General features: G+C 42.3%; 1 protein-coding gene across 4 annotated transcripts in view; it reads right to left on the bottom strand.

Annotated features, from left to right (window-relative positions):
• COMMD1 (copper metabolism domain containing 1) overlaps positions 1 to 18,081 on the bottom strand; it is a 588,972-nt gene that overhangs the window by 254,095 nt on the left and 316,796 nt on the right. The window contains exon 4 of one of the 4 annotated variants that reach the window (XM_069234204.1): positions 12,575 to 13,006. The exons of the other annotated variants lie outside the window; for them this stretch is intronic. The gene's annotated coding sequence lies outside the window, so the exon portion shown is untranslated. Of the gene's footprint in view, positions 1 to 12,574; positions 13,007 to 18,081 lie in introns of those variants that run through there. 4 annotated transcript variants of the gene reach the window in all.

Below are 18,081 nucleotides of genomic sequence, written 5' to 3'. Positions count from 1 at the left end.
AAGGGCCGGGGTTGTTGATGTTTCACATCTACAGACCTGTGGTAGGCGCATGCCAGGTCAACGGCTGTCTCGGTGTCTATTTTAGGGTGCTGCCTTATCAAGTTTCGGGTGCTGGGAGGCAGGGAATCAAGGTACTGTTCTAAGATAATGACTTTGATAACTTCCTCACGGTCAGTCCCTATGGGTCCCAGCCATTTTAGTCCCAGGTCCTTCACCCGGTAATAATAGGTACGTGGGTCTTCCTTGGGTCCCCATTTAACCTTGCAAAATTTGGCCCTGTAATACTCAGTATCATGTCCCACACGCTCTAAAATACTTTTCTTTATCTCAGAATATGGGGTGGTGCCACCCGGATTGGCAGCCTGATAAGCGGATTGAAGAGTGCCCGTCAAGAGGGGAGCAATGTATTGGCCCCACCTATTTTCAGGCCATTGAGCTGAGGAGGCTACTCTTTCAAAGTTCGTGAAAAAAGAATCGGGATCTTCTCCCTCCTGGTACTTTTGTAATACCGAACTTGGCACGTTTGGATGTACCTTGCTGGCAGCGATTGTGTCGGTCAGTTTTTGGAGAGCAGTCTCATGGACCAGTTGATTACTGGCCATTATAGTGGCCTGACTCTTTAGTGCGGATTGCAGGGCCTCTCTGTCCTCCTTGGCCTCCCTTTGTTGCGCTTCCCACACTAATTGGAGGTGGCGTTTACCTTCCGCAAGTTGTTTGATCATGTCCTCGAGGCTGGGTTTGTCCTCCATAGTTGTATTGTCTCTGTATGCCAGTATGGAACCGAAATCCCACTTCTGACACCACTGTGGGGGTGGGATCAGGGTTACAGAGGACACGGACGCAGATTTCAAAAACCCTTGACAGGGATTTTACGTGATTTATTTGAGTTATAGGAGAGGTGGAACAAATAATATAATGGTAGGTCTTCTTTTCTTCCTTTGTTTCTCTTCTGCGTGAGCGTTGGGTTGCTACGGGTCTTTTAACAGTTTTCTTTTCTCCCTCTTAGGTGGCGAGCTCTGGGTGTCCTCCTCTGGGTATCGCGATTTCTCTCGGAAGAACAAAAAGGACACAGCAGGTAAGTGGGACGGTATTTCCTTGTCTCTTAATTTTAGGGTTTAGTGTGGGAGGGAGGTGTGAGGGGATACGAAGTGAACAATAAAGAAAAAATTAATACAAGTGGTGTTTTAGTGGGGAAGTTAGGAGCTTGTGAGGGTAGGCTGTTCTGAGCTCTGTTAGGCTAAAGGTCGGGTGGGAAGGTGCCCTGGTAGCTCCCCAGTCCCTGTCCTCCCCCTTCTACCTCTCCCCCCTCTGCCTCCCCTTCTCCCTCCTTATGGTGGCTGCCCTTGAAGAGGGCACGTACCTTGTGCAGCCACGACCCTCCTGGGCCGTGGCAGGCTGTCTCGTTTCCTCTCGGTCGTTCCGGCTTGATAGGGTCTGGACGGGGTGCCGGTGCAGCACGGCTTGTTGCTCCGGTCACGGGCGTCTCCTCCCAGTCGGGATCTTTCCTCGGCTTCTCCTCTCTCCTCGATGGGGATCCGTGGCGTCTCTCCTACTCCTTCTTCTTTTCGCCCCTTTCGATCGCGGCGTCTTCCTTTTGTGGCCGCTCGGCAACCCGGAAGTCCGGTGCCGATTGTCGTCTCCGCCCCCACGCGTCTCCTTGACGACGTGGACGGAAGCCGGAGGAGGTGTTCGGCGATCGCCAGTGGTGCGCGAAGGTAGGCGAGGCGAGCGACGCCCGCCTACACTAACAAAGTCAAGTACTCTGTCTTTTTTATTTAATTTGCTTGCTTATTGGTGAGCTGCCATAAGTTTCCTTCATCTTCATAAGTTTGTCCCTTTACTGGTGCACGAGCGCATTACTTGTGTAATTCCGCTGCTCATTTTTTTAGGCATTACTTTTTTTTCCTTGTGTTAAAGCAATCTGTCTGTGTTTTTTTCACTTGGTTCCACCTCGTGTACTTCTTTCTCCTTCTCGTTCCTTCCTCCCTAGTCCATATTGATTACTCCCACACTGCCTCCCTCATCCCTGTTGTTTATCCCCACCCATTCTCCCTCCCTAGATGTTCCTGTTATTGCTGCCACCACCTGCACTCCCTCCATCTCTTGTTGTCATAGTTGTTATTGCCACCCCTCCATCCTTCTGTAGTATTCCATATAGTAGCTTGCCTCCAGCCGCCTCCAATAAAGTTAAAGGAAAACAAATGAACATATATGTTTTAACAAAAGATGACCTCGTAGACAGTGCATAAATGCTAAGAGCTGAAGATTCAAAGACAGCATCTAGATGTCCTCACAAAAATGATGTAGCGAGAAAAGTGTGAATTTCCACTGATGTCACCACACATAATGCAATAGGACTATAGCCTTCAGTAATATTGTGTCAGAAACCAGTACAACAATCTACACCTGCTAACACTGCCACTGGCTCACAGCCTCCTAGATATCCTGAAACATTCAGAACTGAGATTTACACCAACATGACGTGGATCACTAGGTAAACAACGGGAAAACGGTACGCTATGTAAAAGAAGCACGGGTACTGGAGACCTCAGCAGCTCCAGATAAGGCAAAGTTACTGTAAAGTAAAGATTTAACTTGCTCAACAATCGCAGGCCAGAAAAGGTCTTTTGATGAGGCTGGAATTCCAGAATCCACAAACAACCAGTCACCAGAAATCCAAGGAGTAACATGTTATAGCTACAGTTATGACTTTGAGTAGGTTAAGAAGAATGTCTCTTTAAGCTTAGAATGTTGTAGGTTCTATGTGCTAGTATTGTATACACTGTGACCGAGTTGGGGCCTCTCCCGGGACAGTTGTTAGCTGCCTGGAGAGGGGACACCAACTGCAGTCACCCATGTCCTAATAAGGAGTATATCTAAACCTCACTGTGGCTCATGAGGTTGTGATTCAAGATTTGCAGACGAGCTCAAGCCCAAAGGACATGCCAGATGACTGTGGAACTTCATAACCAAAAGAAGAGCTGGGGTAGGACCCACTGCAAACAATAAAATTATTAATTTTGAAATATTATTCAGGAGTACCCTTGAAATTTGTAACGTTAATATTTATAACAGCAAGAAAGCGATTTGGATCACGAACAAATCAATAACATTGAAAGACTCGCCTAACAATCTTTGTGGCTTGCATAGACCTCAACAATCCTTCAGGCACGGGGAAACCATTTTAGCTCATCGCATGACTGCATGTCCTCAGCACGTGATGGTGGTTAAGTACAGGAAGCAAATTCCTATAGAAACAAGCAACGTGTAGTAGGTAACAAAAACAAGCCCTACCGGCTGTGAAAATGTCGTACCAGGAACGCAAGGAATACAAGCTCCATCACATGTAAAAAAAAAAAAAATAAAGACATTTTTAAAAGAAGTAAACCTATGCATAGCGGCCATCGTTGAAGTTTGGGAAAACTTCTTTGCGGCATTACCAACGATTGGGGCATTTCACACATTGTGGAAACGGAAATCGGCAATGCAGTGACAGGCACACCTTTAAATGAAGTGTCTGATGCCCGCATGTATTAAATAGCAGGAAATCTACTCTATGATAGGCTTACCTTTGGAAATTTCAAATTTCAACCTCAGAACATATCTGGAGGAATGAAATAATGCAGTGATGCCTTATTAACCGAAGAGGGATGCAAAGTAAGCCAATCCATTTAAAGTCGCACACATACGACTAGGTGCTTATATTAGACTACTGAATATGGTGACGGGCACACCTTTTTTTCCATTTATAAGTTATTATAGTGCATTCCAAATGTTATAGTGTGTTCAATTTTAAATTCATTGTACAATGGAAGCAGCAATCATACCGCCATCACCCTTCTTATCATAGCCAGGTGTTCCACTTAGAAGCTCTAGATGGGAGAGAGTTTACAGCATCTAGGAAAAAAGCCCGCTTGTTACGCACTTTAGGCAAAGAAGGACAGCATATTATAAAAATACTTACCAGTAGAAGTGGGTAATGATGGACAACCTATTAGTAACGTGTACTTAGAAGCAAAAGCAAGATTAGAAAAATGGTTTGCCAGGGAAACAAACATAGTAATGTGTAGACATAGGTTTTATACCCAGCCACAGAAAAAAGAAGAGAAGGTAGTTCAGTTTGTGGCAAGGTTACATGAACTGTCAGTGAAGTGTCAATTTGGGGCCACAGGAGAAAAAGTGATACGTGATCAGTTAATAGTACAATGTAGAAATAAAAAGATGCAGGAAAGTTTATGGGCGGCGATGAACCTGTCATTACAAGATGTGACTGAAATTGCAAAAGTTGTGGAGCAATCAGATCAGTGTATTAAAGAAATGGAAAGGAAGGATGGCAGCGTGAATATATCGTATGTTGAACAGGCAGATATAGGAACAGTCAATGCTAAAAAAAACAAAGGTATGTAAGTTGACAAAAAAAAGAGTATGGTTGACAAGAGGAATACTGAGGGAGATACTTCTAAAGAACTAGTGAAGGTGTGTACTAGATGTGGGAGTAGTCTACATGATTCTGATTTAAAAAATTGCTTTGCTGCAGGGAAGGGGAGCAGGCAATATGGAAGGAAGATACATTTTGCCTGTGTGTGTAGGATGAAGAACAGATACGGAATAGCTGCAGTACAAGATAGCAAAAAAGATGATGTTGAGGAAAACAGAATTCTTTGCATATCTAAGATCCAGACCGAGAGGGGGAGAAAGTGCAGGCCTAAAGCTACATTTACTATTAAAGAAAAAAGGGTTCAGCTCATGGTGGACTCTGGATCTCTTTATACCATAATCCCAAGTGACATGCTTGTGCAACATTATGCTAACAAAAATTGAGTTTCAAGATAGATCTGTTAGAGGAAAAGTATATGTTGCAGAAAAGAGGTCTCCGATATTGGGGTGGGAGCATCAGTATGATTTCTATTTAATAATAGATTCGATGAGGGCACCCAACCAGGTAATGGTGACTGAAGAGGTTACAGTGGAAGAGATTGTGGAAGGAGCAAGCAGGGTATTAACAAACAAAATAGGTGAACTAAAAAACAATGCACATAAAATAGTAGTCAAACCGGATGTTGGGCCAGTGCAACATTGGGTATGCAAGGTACCTATTGGTTTAAGACAAGAAGTCAAGAGGATGCTTGAGAAGATGGTAGAACAAAGAATAATAGAACCAATAGAAACATCAAGTTGGATTTTGCCTGTTGTGATCACAGGCAAATCTGATGGCAGTTTTCAGATGTGTGTGGATTTACGCACTGTGAACCAAAACATAGTAGTGGGCAATTATCCTCTTCAAATATAAATGAAGTTGTACTGTTGGTAAAGGGAGGGAAGTATTTTTCCAAACTTGACTTATGCCATGCATACCACTAAATTAGACTGCACTGAGATTCTAGACACCTTCCTGCATTGATTACAACAGAAGAAGTCTTCCAGTTTACCAGGATTCCGTTCAGACGTGCGTCAGCGACTAGTGTCTTCAAAAGGATGATGGGAAAAATTCTAAAAGGGATAGATGGAATTGTCTATTTCAAGGATGACATTTTGGTATTCAGAGAGTCGACTGAGAGTCACAATATGGTTCTTAACAGAATGCTGTATAAAATTGTTGAAGCTGGTCTTACACTGGTCACACTCAAAAAAGATAAGTGCAAGGTTTGTACTGAAGACATTGGCTACTTGGGGCACACACTGTTGACCTCAGGAGTCAGACCAAAGAGAGACATACTGTAGGCAATAAGGAAAGCAACCATACCAACAGATAAGGATGAGTTAAGGTCCTACATTGGACTAATTGACTATTATGCAAAATGTGTGAATAATTTTGCAGGAAAGACAGAGGATATAAAGAAGCTGCTGAGGAAAGGTTGCATGTTTGTTTTGACGGAAAACAACAGATCTTTTGAAAATATAAAAAATGACATTTGTTCTGCCAGAATTCGAACCTCGTTTGATACCAGATTTGCATCTATTCTTACAGTTATTATAAGTGCTGTAGTTATAGGTGCTGTTTGTTGCAATTACATAATGATGGTGAAAGAACAGTAGCTTTTGCTTTCCGGTCTTTGACTGATTCTGAGAAGAATTATTCGGTCATAGGGAGGGAGGCACTGGCTGCCGTTTGGGGTGCAGAATACTTCAGAACATATCTGTGGGGATTCTCCATGATTGTACTTAAAGATCACAAACCATTATTGAAAATCTTGTTCCTTGGTGGGGCTTGCAAGGGGTCAGCAAAACTAGCTCGGATGGCTGCTCGTTTACAATATTATCGGTAGAAGTTAGACTATATACCAGGCTGGAAAAACACTCGAGCGAATGGATTATCTAGATTTCCACTGCCTTGGAAAGATGTAGACAAGGTGGAAATTTAAACATTTGATAAGGAAGGGACAGTTGCTAGTGTGCATGACCTTGAGGAGTGGAGTCAAAGTGCAATAGGGAAAGAGAAATGGTTTGAAAGTATGAGTAATGATCGATTGTTGCAACAGGTGATGGACATGATTCTAAAGGGAAGTAAGGATGAGAGTGCTGTACTTGTGGGAGTGTGACTTTTTGTTAAAATAGTGGATGAATTGTCTGTATGTGAAGGCAAGCTAATATTGAGGGGAGATAAATACGTCAGTACAGAAAATTTGAGATTTGACTTGTTCAAAATAGCACGTGAAGGTCTTTTCGGGCAAACCCTTGTTAGGAAAAGATTGAGAGATCATTTCTGGCATGGGCAAAGATGTTGCTGAATGGCTATTGCGATGTACAGGTTGTAGGGAAGGAGGGAAGAGGTTCAAAGTGAGTAAACAGTCAATTGTAGGTGAGATAAGAGATCTGGGAGTGCCTTGGCATACAGTGTGTTCAGATTTCATTGGTGGGGTTGTTACAGAACTAGGATTTGCCCTTGTGATGATAGATATCTATTACAAATGGCTTGCTGAGAAATTCATGAACAAGATCACATCAAAAAATACTATTAGGAGTATTAGAAGAAACTTTCAGAGAAGAAGGATATCCTAGTAAATTGATCACAGATAACCGAGCGTAATGGACATCAGAGGAAATGGCAAAATACTTGAGTTTTTGTGGCATTTTATATTCCAGAACAGCATAATATAACCCTCAAGACAACCAAATGGTAAGAGGAGTGATTCAGATGGCAGTACAGTATGGTGTGAGATTCATTCTGGACTTTTCATGCTACAGAAAATAGTGTTACAAAGAAAGATCCTTTTTATGTACTGAGGCCAACACCAACTTCTCACCAGCTTGGATGAAACTGCTCATAAGTGAAGGAAGTGGAAAAATGAGAACAAGCTTAGTGAACAACCTGAAAAGAAAATACAGGTTGGAGATTTGGTCAATGTGAAACCAGGACGAATTGACGGTGGACTTACAAATTTTTGTGGTCCAAGAAAAGAAGAATTGCATTGTATGAGAAAGGAAATGATAGAAGGACATTAACAATAATGAAAAGGACATTAAAAAATTGAAAATGTTAAAACAGTGGATGTATGATGACGGATGGGCAACAAGTTTGTATGTGTGTGAAGTCTTCTGCATTAACCCAAAGATCTGAGTCCTACCAGGATGCCAGAGATTCCAAAAAACACAGCCAAGCACTGGAGCGTATTGAGGCAGTAAAGCAGAAGTGGCTGGGATTATCTGCAAGTAATTATCATTACATTTTATTATTAGTCATTTTTGTTTACTTCCATAAAGAGAAGAAGATGTGTTCTATCTAGAGTGATGACTTTGAGTAGGGTAAGAAGAATGTCTCTTTAAGTTTAGAATGTTGTAGGTTCTATGTTCTAGAATTGCGTACAATGTGAGTGATAACAAAGAAGAAAGACTAATGAGGTTACAATCACGAGTGACAGATGTCTTCACAGAGATTAAATACATGTGTGAGACTGCAGTAGAGTGTTGTCAAAGAGATTACGAAGAGGAAAAGCTGCATCGATATGAAAAATAAATTATGCATCACTTCAATGATCATTGTAAAAAACAGTGGAGAATTAGTTGAGGGGGAAGTTACCCACCTCAGGTGATAACCACAGTCCTTGCTATGGTGATTCACTAAAGTCACAAAATTAGCCTGAGCTCAACCTAGGTAGTTATTGCACAGAGCAGACTGGCGTAGGTTTGGGGCAATATGTAAAGTATTTATGCATTACCAAAACAGTAATAAAGTCAAAACACATTACAAGAACAATCCCAAACCAATCTAGAAAAATAGAATACAGTGTAATAAAAAGTGTTAGAGGAAAATCTGTTAATAAAATAAGACATATCAATTTGACACAGCAATATAGGTTTAATCAATTTTCAGCTGGGAACAACAGGCAGTCTCAACATAGAGGCCATGACTGAAGTTCAAAGTTCTAGTTCACAAGCAGTGGTATTTATACTGTAAAAACCACAAAAAACTATGCTGACAAGTTCAGCATTGACGTAAGCAAGAACAAGCAGTACAGATAAGATAATAGGGGAGAGGTACCTCTTGACAAGAGCACATGCACGATTATTGGTCACCTCATGGGTGGGTAAGTAACATTGGCGTCATTCTGCATCTCTATCTTTTCTGCACAACAAGTGATTATACGTTACATGATGCTCACGGTAGCCCTGCCTTGTGCAAATGCTTATCTGACCCTTACACAGTCCCCCTCAGCAAGATATGAATGACTTGTGGTTTTTAGGACCCTTGTGCTAATGCAGGATACACCTTTTTGTTCCACCCTGTTCGTGCTAAGTGAAGATTTTGAAAGCGACAGCTGGTGCAGCTTTAAATAAAAACTCTCATTCTAATGTGGCTTGGGCCTCTTGTGTGTTTCAGCACAGCTAACTTAACAATGCAGCATGTGTATAAGTTTCCTAAGTAATAAGTGTTTGTTTGTCCTAAATATGACCTGCCTTTTCTATTGAACCCACAGTCAATCTTTTTCTTAGCGTGTCATGTATTAAGCCTTTCACTACTTACATTAGTTTACAACTATCCCTAGCCTAAAATGTTTGTTTTGGGATTTGGGAACTTATGTTTGTATGTATGTGATGTATATGATGTGTTCCTAATTCTTCCTACATCAAAAGAATAACACCTAAACGAGAAAATCCTGATAAGAAAAGAACTCCAATAAGCTTTAAGCACCAACCGCTACAATCTGGTTGCGTTTGACCACTACCTAAGTGCAAGTTCATGCCACCGTGATAGAGCACGGGATGGATACAGAAACCAGGTTCAATCCTGCCAGAAGCTTTACCTTCATACTAAGGCTCTGAATTTGATCTCGGCATAGGGTTTACTCTATCACAAATATGACGGATATCCTGTCCGCCATATTACAATCTCCCTAGGATATAATGGGATCATTATAGAGCAGACAGGATATCTGTCATGTGTGTGACGAGTATTCCCCGAGATCTAAAGTCACTGAAATGGAAGTCAAAAATTCTCAGTGGGCAATGCTCACGCCATCAGATAGATGCTTGACAACGTCTCAGTGAAGCCGCTGACTTTTAGCCAGAAACCTCCAAGCGGAAAAACTCTGAATTTTGTGCCCAATGAAAGTCCTTCAAAGGCCAGATACTTTTGACGCATTTGCCCAGTGAAGTTTTCTACATTCTAACCTTTTTTGAGTTTGGATTTTTCCAATGGGCAATGCTGCAAGTTGTAGTCAAAGAGGGCTCGATGAAGTCAGATACCTTCTCCAACAGATCCAGCTGAATCACATTTGCTGCTGCGAAAAAGCTCAGATCGAAAGTAATCTGAATTTCTGGCCCAGTGGCAGCGCTCCTTAGTCGGATCGGCTCGACAGATTGATCAAGGTCCCCCTGATGTTCTTGGAGCCACATTTCAGGAAATGATAAGAGGAGTACACTTTGGTACTAGGCAGATGACTAGGACCTTGGGAACAGCACTTGGGTATCAAGACTCACTCTAGAAGAGGCTGGCAGCAAGGTCCAGGGCAGGTCCAGTTGGAACTGATGGAAAAGGCCCCTTGTAGCCTTTTGTGTTTCTATAGCTTGAACACAAGATCAGCCTTATGACCTTTGGAGTGCACTTCTCTGTCCTGGGTACAAGAGGGCAAGAAGGCCCAGTGTTCTAGACCCACAGGCCTTCTGCCAAGAGGAAAAAAGTCCCCACACCAAGGCCTTTTATCCCAGTTCTAGAAGCAAGTTCACACCTCAGCAAGAGGGGTATTCAGCTGCCAGGTAGAATGGAGTTCCTGTAAATGGGCCTCTACAGGCTTTAGGCAGGGAAAAGCTGACTTTTGTAAGTGTTTTTCCAAAATATTTATTACAAATCTGACTTCACTAGTGAACTGTGGTTTAATTAAATACTTCAAAAGTCCAATAATTAAATGTATAGCTGTTTCATAGCCAGAGATAACATTATTAAATATAATATTGCACCCCAATAAACTTTGTACCATATGCTAGGGGCTTATAGGTTAGTTAAATATGCCAACTGGGGATACGCCAATTTCATCATGTTAAAACAGGGAGTACAGGCACTTTCACCCTGGTTAGAAGGGGGAAAGTGCAAAGGGTTCTACAAACAGCGAAAAAAGGGCGGCAAAAAATGGGGTTACACCACACAAAAGATGGTAATTTTCAACAAACATGTTATCATGTGTGAAGTCACCAACAAAGTCAGTGGTGAGGTCATCTGCAATGTTAGCTGTGAGGTTTAGAGGAGTGTTTGAGAGTCAGAATATAAGTGGGGAATTTCAATGGTCTTTAGTTTTTAGATCGTAACCAATTCCTTCCCTTCAAATGAAGCTAACAGATGTTAACACAATACACATAGCATACCATACACATAGCACTCCTATGGACAGACACGTTAGTCAACTTGAAAAGTAGTTTTGGTAAGTAACTTTGCAACTGTTTGACCATTTTCCTTGAATTTTAAAACAGATTTTGCTTCTGTTTGATTATTTAAAGTTGTGCATGGATTAGTGATGGGTAAAAATTCTTAGCGTGGATCAAAAATATGATGGTCCAACTAGGTAGCTTCAGGATGACACACAGAAAAACATTACTAGATGGAATTTAGCATGTGCATTAACACAAATTTCTCCTGCTTGTATTTTCAAATTTGTTGTAAATCTATGACGTAGATTTTTAATAGTTTGAAAACCAAATGTAAAACCTGTCTGGGGGGAATTCTATAAATGGATATGGCTGTTCAGAACTGACCATAAAAAGTCTTTTGACATTTTTGTGATGTTGCATGATGTCTGTGTAATGAAGTTTGCAGACATAATTGAAAAAATTATGTTCCTGAAGCCATGGGGGACAGAGTGGGCACATCCCAAACCTAAAAGAGTGCTGTGGCAATCCGCAAGGAAGTGGAAAACATCCTTCCCCACCCAAAAACACCTATATTTAGTCGGCAACGATATTCCAGATATTTTATTTGGAATCAAATTTAGAGTATAATGCCAATGATGCTTCCCTACACAGAACCCCAGCCCTATCACCAACCCTGAAATAAGTACAAATGTCAATTTATATAGTACACAGGACCATGAATCGTTCTAATTATTACCTTGTATGGTATGCAGGTGTAGGCTTTTTCTTGGATTTCTTATAATTTTGCCAATGGCATCGTGGGCCCTAGTGCAAAACAGGGAAACACCCCTGTGACTACTATATAGGTAGTTATATACAGCAGAAAGTAGGTTTCAGTGGGCCTCTTAGGCCCCTGTACTTGCAGTATTTGCGGCTGTGCCCCTGAATTTTGACATTTTAAGATAAATTTGCCCACAACCTTTACACATAAAAGTGGCCACCAAATATTAACCAAAATTATTGCTTTGAGGTTCCAGCCTTATATGACTGAGCTGGTCCTGCCAGATCAAGGTGGCTTCATACCCAGACATGCTACTGCTAATAACCTCCTTAATTTATCTGAGGCAAGGAGAGGGCATTTGTTTCACTGGAATGGCATTTTATTTTCATGACTCTGTGCAGAATGGGGTTTTTGGAGAGAGAACTGGTGTGGATTTTCCTGACGTACACAGTTCTCAATGCCAGAGTGCAAATGAATGAGAAATATCATGAAACACTGAAATTAAAAGGAGCACGTAGCAGGGATGCCTGCTGTATCCATTCTTAATTTCCCATTAGCTACAGAGGGAGTGGATTGCGGCCCGAAGGAATACTCATTACATATGGCACAATAAATGAGAGGCTGGCGTTTTTTTTAATATCCTTGTACACCAATAGTATACTACAGTGCATATGTTAGCAGATCCATATTTGTTCCCAAATAATTCCTCACTCACAGAAGGTTTGCCTTCGCAAGCAGTAGTTCGTCTCTGCCACAATCTGTGGATTGTTTTTTTTAAATGCGCTCACAGCACATCATTTCTTTCCTTGTTCACCTCCTCCTTGCTGAAGGGTTGCCCCTCTTCCCGTTGGATGCATGATTCCCTGCAGCCTTCTGCCTTGTGGTCTGCAGTGAAACTGCAAGTCCCAGTTTCCACAGAATCGGTATACAGTTTGTGTGACGGTAATCTGTCACAGACAACTAGTACTTTTTAACAGTTTCACTGCAAACATCATAAACCAAACCTAGTCCAACTATTACTCCATATAAATCCTTTATTATAATTACATCTTTAGCAATATCTTACCAGTACTTGTAAGCATCAGGAAGAAGATGGTGCATGTACTTCAGAGTCAGAAGGCGTGTTGTAGGACACCACGCTCAGTGCATGGCTAGGTGTTCTCATGTCCTGCTGGTCTTTCCACAGTCAATTCAAAAGTGTGTTCCACAATCAGTGTACAACGTTCGATGAGTCGGGCAGTGGCAGGAAGGCGAAGATCTGTGTTGAGCAAAGTATGCCACACTTGAGCTGTATCTTCGCCTGTCAGGCCGACACCACGACATTCAGGAGAGGGCCATGGACAAGGTTGATGAACTATCTTTCCCAATATGGTGGCCTGTTCAGGGAACTCTGCCTCACGTTCGCAATCTAAGAAGAAGTTAAATCTTTTCCTGTGCTGCGAGTTCCTGTATGAATAATAGATAAGGAGGCATTTATTAGTGACGGATGCTTCGCAACTCGTTTTATTTTACCTTTCGTTCATCGCCCTCTTGCTGGTATTTTTGTCCAGGATGTTTGCTCCTTACAGTTGGAATTTTCCTTCGGATCTCCTTCTGGGTGTCTTTTTTTGACTCTTTCCTCTTCCATGAAGTCAGGAAGAGTTTGGTACCTAGCTATTTACTTCTGCATTAATCTAACTTCAATGGAGAGGTAATGAACAAGATTACCAAGTAAGTTTTGTTTGCCCTGTATGGCTTTTAACTCCTACCTGTCTACCTACAACCTTCTAAACGAGACATGTGACACCTTTCATGATAACAATTCGGACCAGTGTGACAGTATGGCTTGTGTCAGGAGACTCCCTTTTTTTCATTTAAATAAACGTTTTATTTTGAATTTTAATGTGTAACAGACAGGATACATTGATAAAAGTATCCAGCATTCAACGAGACAATTCAGTAATCGAAATGAACCAAAAAGACAGTTATTATTATCAGTTATGACATTAGTCTGTAATGGGTGGTTAAAGTAGCACACAGTAAAGAGATGTCCAAGATCGCATATTTATCCCCTGCCCACCCAGGGTGGAGAACGTAAGCCACAATGGGGATGACATCCCACTCTCAAGACAAAGGTGTTATAGCTCCTTTATGAGGCATCCTCAGCAGGCTCCGGGGACGAGAGGACCCACATGTCAGAAGCTTGAAGCATCTTTGACATAGTAAGATGCAAACCCCCCCAACCTGCCCTTGCGGCGGATGTAAGTAAGAAAGGGGCACCACGTGGACTGAAACTTGACCTACTTGTCCCCAAGTATTCCAGTGAGTTTCACCATAGTATATATGCTCCACAACTTGCTCCTCCACAAATTAACGGTAGGGGCCTGGGGCTGTTTCCAGATCTGAGCTATACAGAGGCATGCTGCTAGAAAAAGGAAAGATGGGAATCTGCTGCTGGAAGTAGTAGTGGTGAGGGCCCATTGAGCTGCAGGGTCCCCCAACAGGACCAGTAGAGGATCATGAGGCAGTGTAACATTGGTTATACTGTATATGTTCTGCAGGATGGTTTCTCAGAAAGATTTGATAAAGTGGCAGACCCACCAGGTGTGTAAAAGGTGCCCGGCAACCTTTCCAGAAGATGTTGGGACTCCCAAACATTTTATGCAAACGAACAGGGGTCAAATACCAGCGGGTAATCAGTTTGCGTGCATTTTCTCTGTGTTTCAGACATATGGAAGTGTCAGATCCCCTTTGCCATATGGAAAGCCATGTATCTTCTGGGATTACGATCCCCAACTCCCTCTCCCACTGAGCTACGTAAGCGTCTCACATGGCGGGCGTGAGTGCCAAGATATAGCGATAGAGTAGTGAAATGCCTTTTCGTCGGATGTTTGAATGGAAGAGGGATTCAAGGTCAGATTCGTCCCGCTCCATGGCAGTGCGGGCCTTTGGAAGTCCCGCCCAGTGTAGGGCCTGGGCTATGCAATATGAAGCAGAGCGTGGAGGCCAAATTGTTCCCGGAGAGAGCCATTCATCTTCAGGGTGCCCTCAGTATAAAAGGTCCGTAACCTCAGGGTCTTGTTGTCGCTCCAGGAATTGAAAGCAGGATAGAAAGAACCAGGGAGAAATTTGCGCTTAGGTGCATGAGGGGAAAAGGGTAACAGGGGAAAGTGCATCTACTCCGTATTTCCTGCCAATTGGTTAATAAGAGCGATATCGTTGGGAGAAGAGGGGGACCCGGAGGGTCTCTTGTGAGGGGGGAGCCACAGCAAGCCATTCAAGGGTACCTGGGAGTATGCTTGTTCTACCTACACCCATGGTTTGGTGTCTGGGTTGTGATTCCAATCTAATAAAGGGTGCAACAAGTGTAGATGTACGTATGTCTGGAAACCCCAGGCCTCCATCATATTTGATGCAGCACATAGTCACCCTAGCCACCCTTGGGGATTTGTTGCCCCAGACAAACCTGGACATTTTAGTATGAATGTGGGCCAGTGTAGATTTAGTAATTGAGGTGCGGTACTAAATTCATAATGAAACAGTTGAGTCTGCCCAACCAAGAAATCTCCAGCCTTCCCTGACGGTAAAGGTCCTTAAATAAGGTGGTTAGCAAGGGGGTAATATTGCCCTGGGACATGGCCGCAGTGGTTGAAGTGAGCTGAATGTCAAGATATGTAATACTGCGTGTAGCCCATTGAAACTCCGCATGTCGCACGTGTTGTTCCAGGGTGCCCCGGGGACCGAGGAGACACCTTTTTAAGGCCAATCAATAACAAAACCTAACAGACCTTCATAGCATCCCATTCTCATCAATTAGAAAGGTCCATGGCAGCAGGAAAAGGGATGATGTCTGCTGCATCCTAGCAACTGACTTCTGAACAAATGGTCTATATGGAGTACATGAGGAAAACAATTAATTTTATGTTGCATACAACTTGTAAACTGCCAAACTGCAATACCTACGTGCTCATTCACAAGCCACGTAGCCGGATAGCACTAAACAGAGCAGCAGTTTCCAAGAAAAGCGCAGAATAAACTGGCGTCTTATTAAGCTTAAACATTTTTCTGCTAAAATCTCTACATGGGTTCCAAAACATGGCACACTGAAGGATGCGGTGGTGGCATGCAAAGCAGAACAATAAGCACAAAGGTTCAGAAATTCTTAATGAGCAGGATTTTTCACGAAGTCATAGTACCTGGTAGTTATGATAACCTTCCTTTCAGAGAAAGTAGTTTCAGGTTTTGTTTAAAGACGTTTACACAGCTGGCAGATTTAAGCACAAGGGGTAAGGCATACAAGTGATGCAGTTCAAGGCGTGTAAATGAATAAAATTGCACTGGAATGTAAGGCTTCTTTATGGTGGAGAAAGTAAGTATGGTCGCACAAGGACTCCAGAAGGAGATAGTGGAAAAAGGTTTTTCTTGCCAGGAGACTAAGGCATCTCAGACACACCGCCCGAAATGACCTTTTTCACATCATGAATTGTGCAACTGTTACCATCTCTACCCCGCTCAGCTTTATAAGCATTAAAAGAAATGCTCTAGTCAGGACTTGTCTTGATTTCAGGTACCGACCATCACTTGCCTGCAGTTGGATAGGCAGAAATTGGATGGACCAAAATTCACAGTCACAAGGAAAGACACTAGTGAGAGACTCTGGGAGGAGGAGACAAACTACACCCATATGGGACATATATTGTTGGAATAACATTGAGACCCTGGAACTTACCCCAGTACTATATTTGTGGTCACTAAGTATTTGAAAAGAGAAACTGACCACATCAGAGGGGTGGCTACCTCCGTGATGGAGCGTCAAGGCAACGTACAAACGAAAGCAAATGGCAGCAGTGGGTTCCATTCAGAGTGCAAGAACAGGGGCCAGTGTGCGGCTTATGGTAGAAGATGGTGGGACGGGCTGCTTCTGCTTTACCTGTGCCATACCTGGCTCAATCAGTGAGAATGAACTACAAGTAGCTTTGTTTCTTTGCAACTTAGGGCAGAATGAAGTTCAAAGACTCAGGGACAAAGAGCTTGAGAGAAGAGCGGCCACCTTTGTTGACTTGGGCCGTGCTCTAGCAATGATGTCTCAATAGAAATGTAATCTCCTTTGAATTCAGCTTCGTTCTTAGAACTAAAATCGGTGTGATAGATTTGTGGACTATTGCACAAGTATTTGCGTATACCCTCACTTTTAGTGACTATTGTGGGTCAACTACATTCTACATTTAGCAAGTTACACGAAAGGACTAGAAGCATATGTTATCTAAAATCCTTTTCTAGAAGAGCAAACAAAATATATGTGCGGGGGAGATTTAAAGTATAACAAGTGTGAATTATCATAATGATATTACATTTTCAGTTGGGTGATGCTTGTAAGTAACTACGTCCTCCTTCTAAAGAAGCTGCAAAGTTGTATTCGAACATTTACTTAAGGACTACTATATATTAAACACTGCAATATATACAAAAAATTTCCTCTCCAAACACTTTCCCGAGACACACCAACCCCTCAAACTGAATGGAAAACCCCAGCTTCTTGACACCATTAGCTCCGATACAGGAAGTCGCCTGTGCTGCTACACACCTAATATTGGGAGCGGCTAACATGTCTTCTGCAAAATTCCTTAATGAATGTTAGCTACAGACATCTATTGAAAGAAGGTTTCTTTGCCTAAATGGTTTAACCTGTGAATTTTAGAATATTTCCGATTCACACTAACCCCAAAAACTTTGGGGTCATTTAAATAGATATTGATCAACTACGGTGGCAGTAACTTTTTCATTGGTTCAAGTGCTATCTTTCAGGGAGCAAAAGCCTGCTGTCACGCACTGCATGCATGCCTATTTTTGCACTTAATATTGATTGAGGTTTTTGCTAATGCAGCGGAGATGATGTTGCAACCCCGAAGACGCCATTCATCAAAATGCATTAAACAAGGTCAGAGTTTGTTTTCAACACCCAATTTACAAATAAAACTACATAATAGAAATGCTCTTAAAACTATATGTTGCTCCTCTGATCGATGTTGATTAGGCATATGTTTTTTAAATTAAAGTTTAGCTCGGTGCTTAATTTGTAAATAAATAAATAAAGAAGCTGCAGCAGCAGTGTGGGGTCCACAATTTCTCTTAGGAGCCCTCCACACGAGCTGCCAAATGTGCAATGGTTGCTGACCAAAAAGACTACCTTGCATTAATTTAAATTCAAGCAAAAAAGAACAGATGATGGACGGAATACTGAACAATGCAAACATTTACCCCCCAGTCACAGAGTTCTGTGTTTAATTCATATTTTTTTTGTCAACCACCCCACCCCAGTTTGGACCAAGCCATATGCAAATCAGTCTTGACATTGTTCCCCACAGGAGCAGTCTAGCCTTAACTGCCAGGCCAAGTCAGGTCCTCCCTGGACCGGAAACAAGCATCCTGGCACCAGTTTCAGGGTATCATCCCTCATCAACCAGGCTAGCTTGAATCCAGTGGCACAGTGAGCAATATCTGGGCATACCCTTCCCATTTAGGGCGAATAAAGCAAAAAAGAA

Source organism: Pleurodeles waltl, chromosome 5 (genome assembly GCF_031143425.1).
Source record: "Pleurodeles waltl isolate 20211129_DDA chromosome 5, aPleWal1.hap1.20221129, whole genome shotgun sequence".
Lineage (NCBI taxonomy): Eukaryota > Metazoa > Chordata > Amphibia > Caudata > Salamandridae > Pleurodeles > Pleurodeles waltl.
This window is presented reverse-complemented; position numbering and strand designations above follow the sequence as displayed.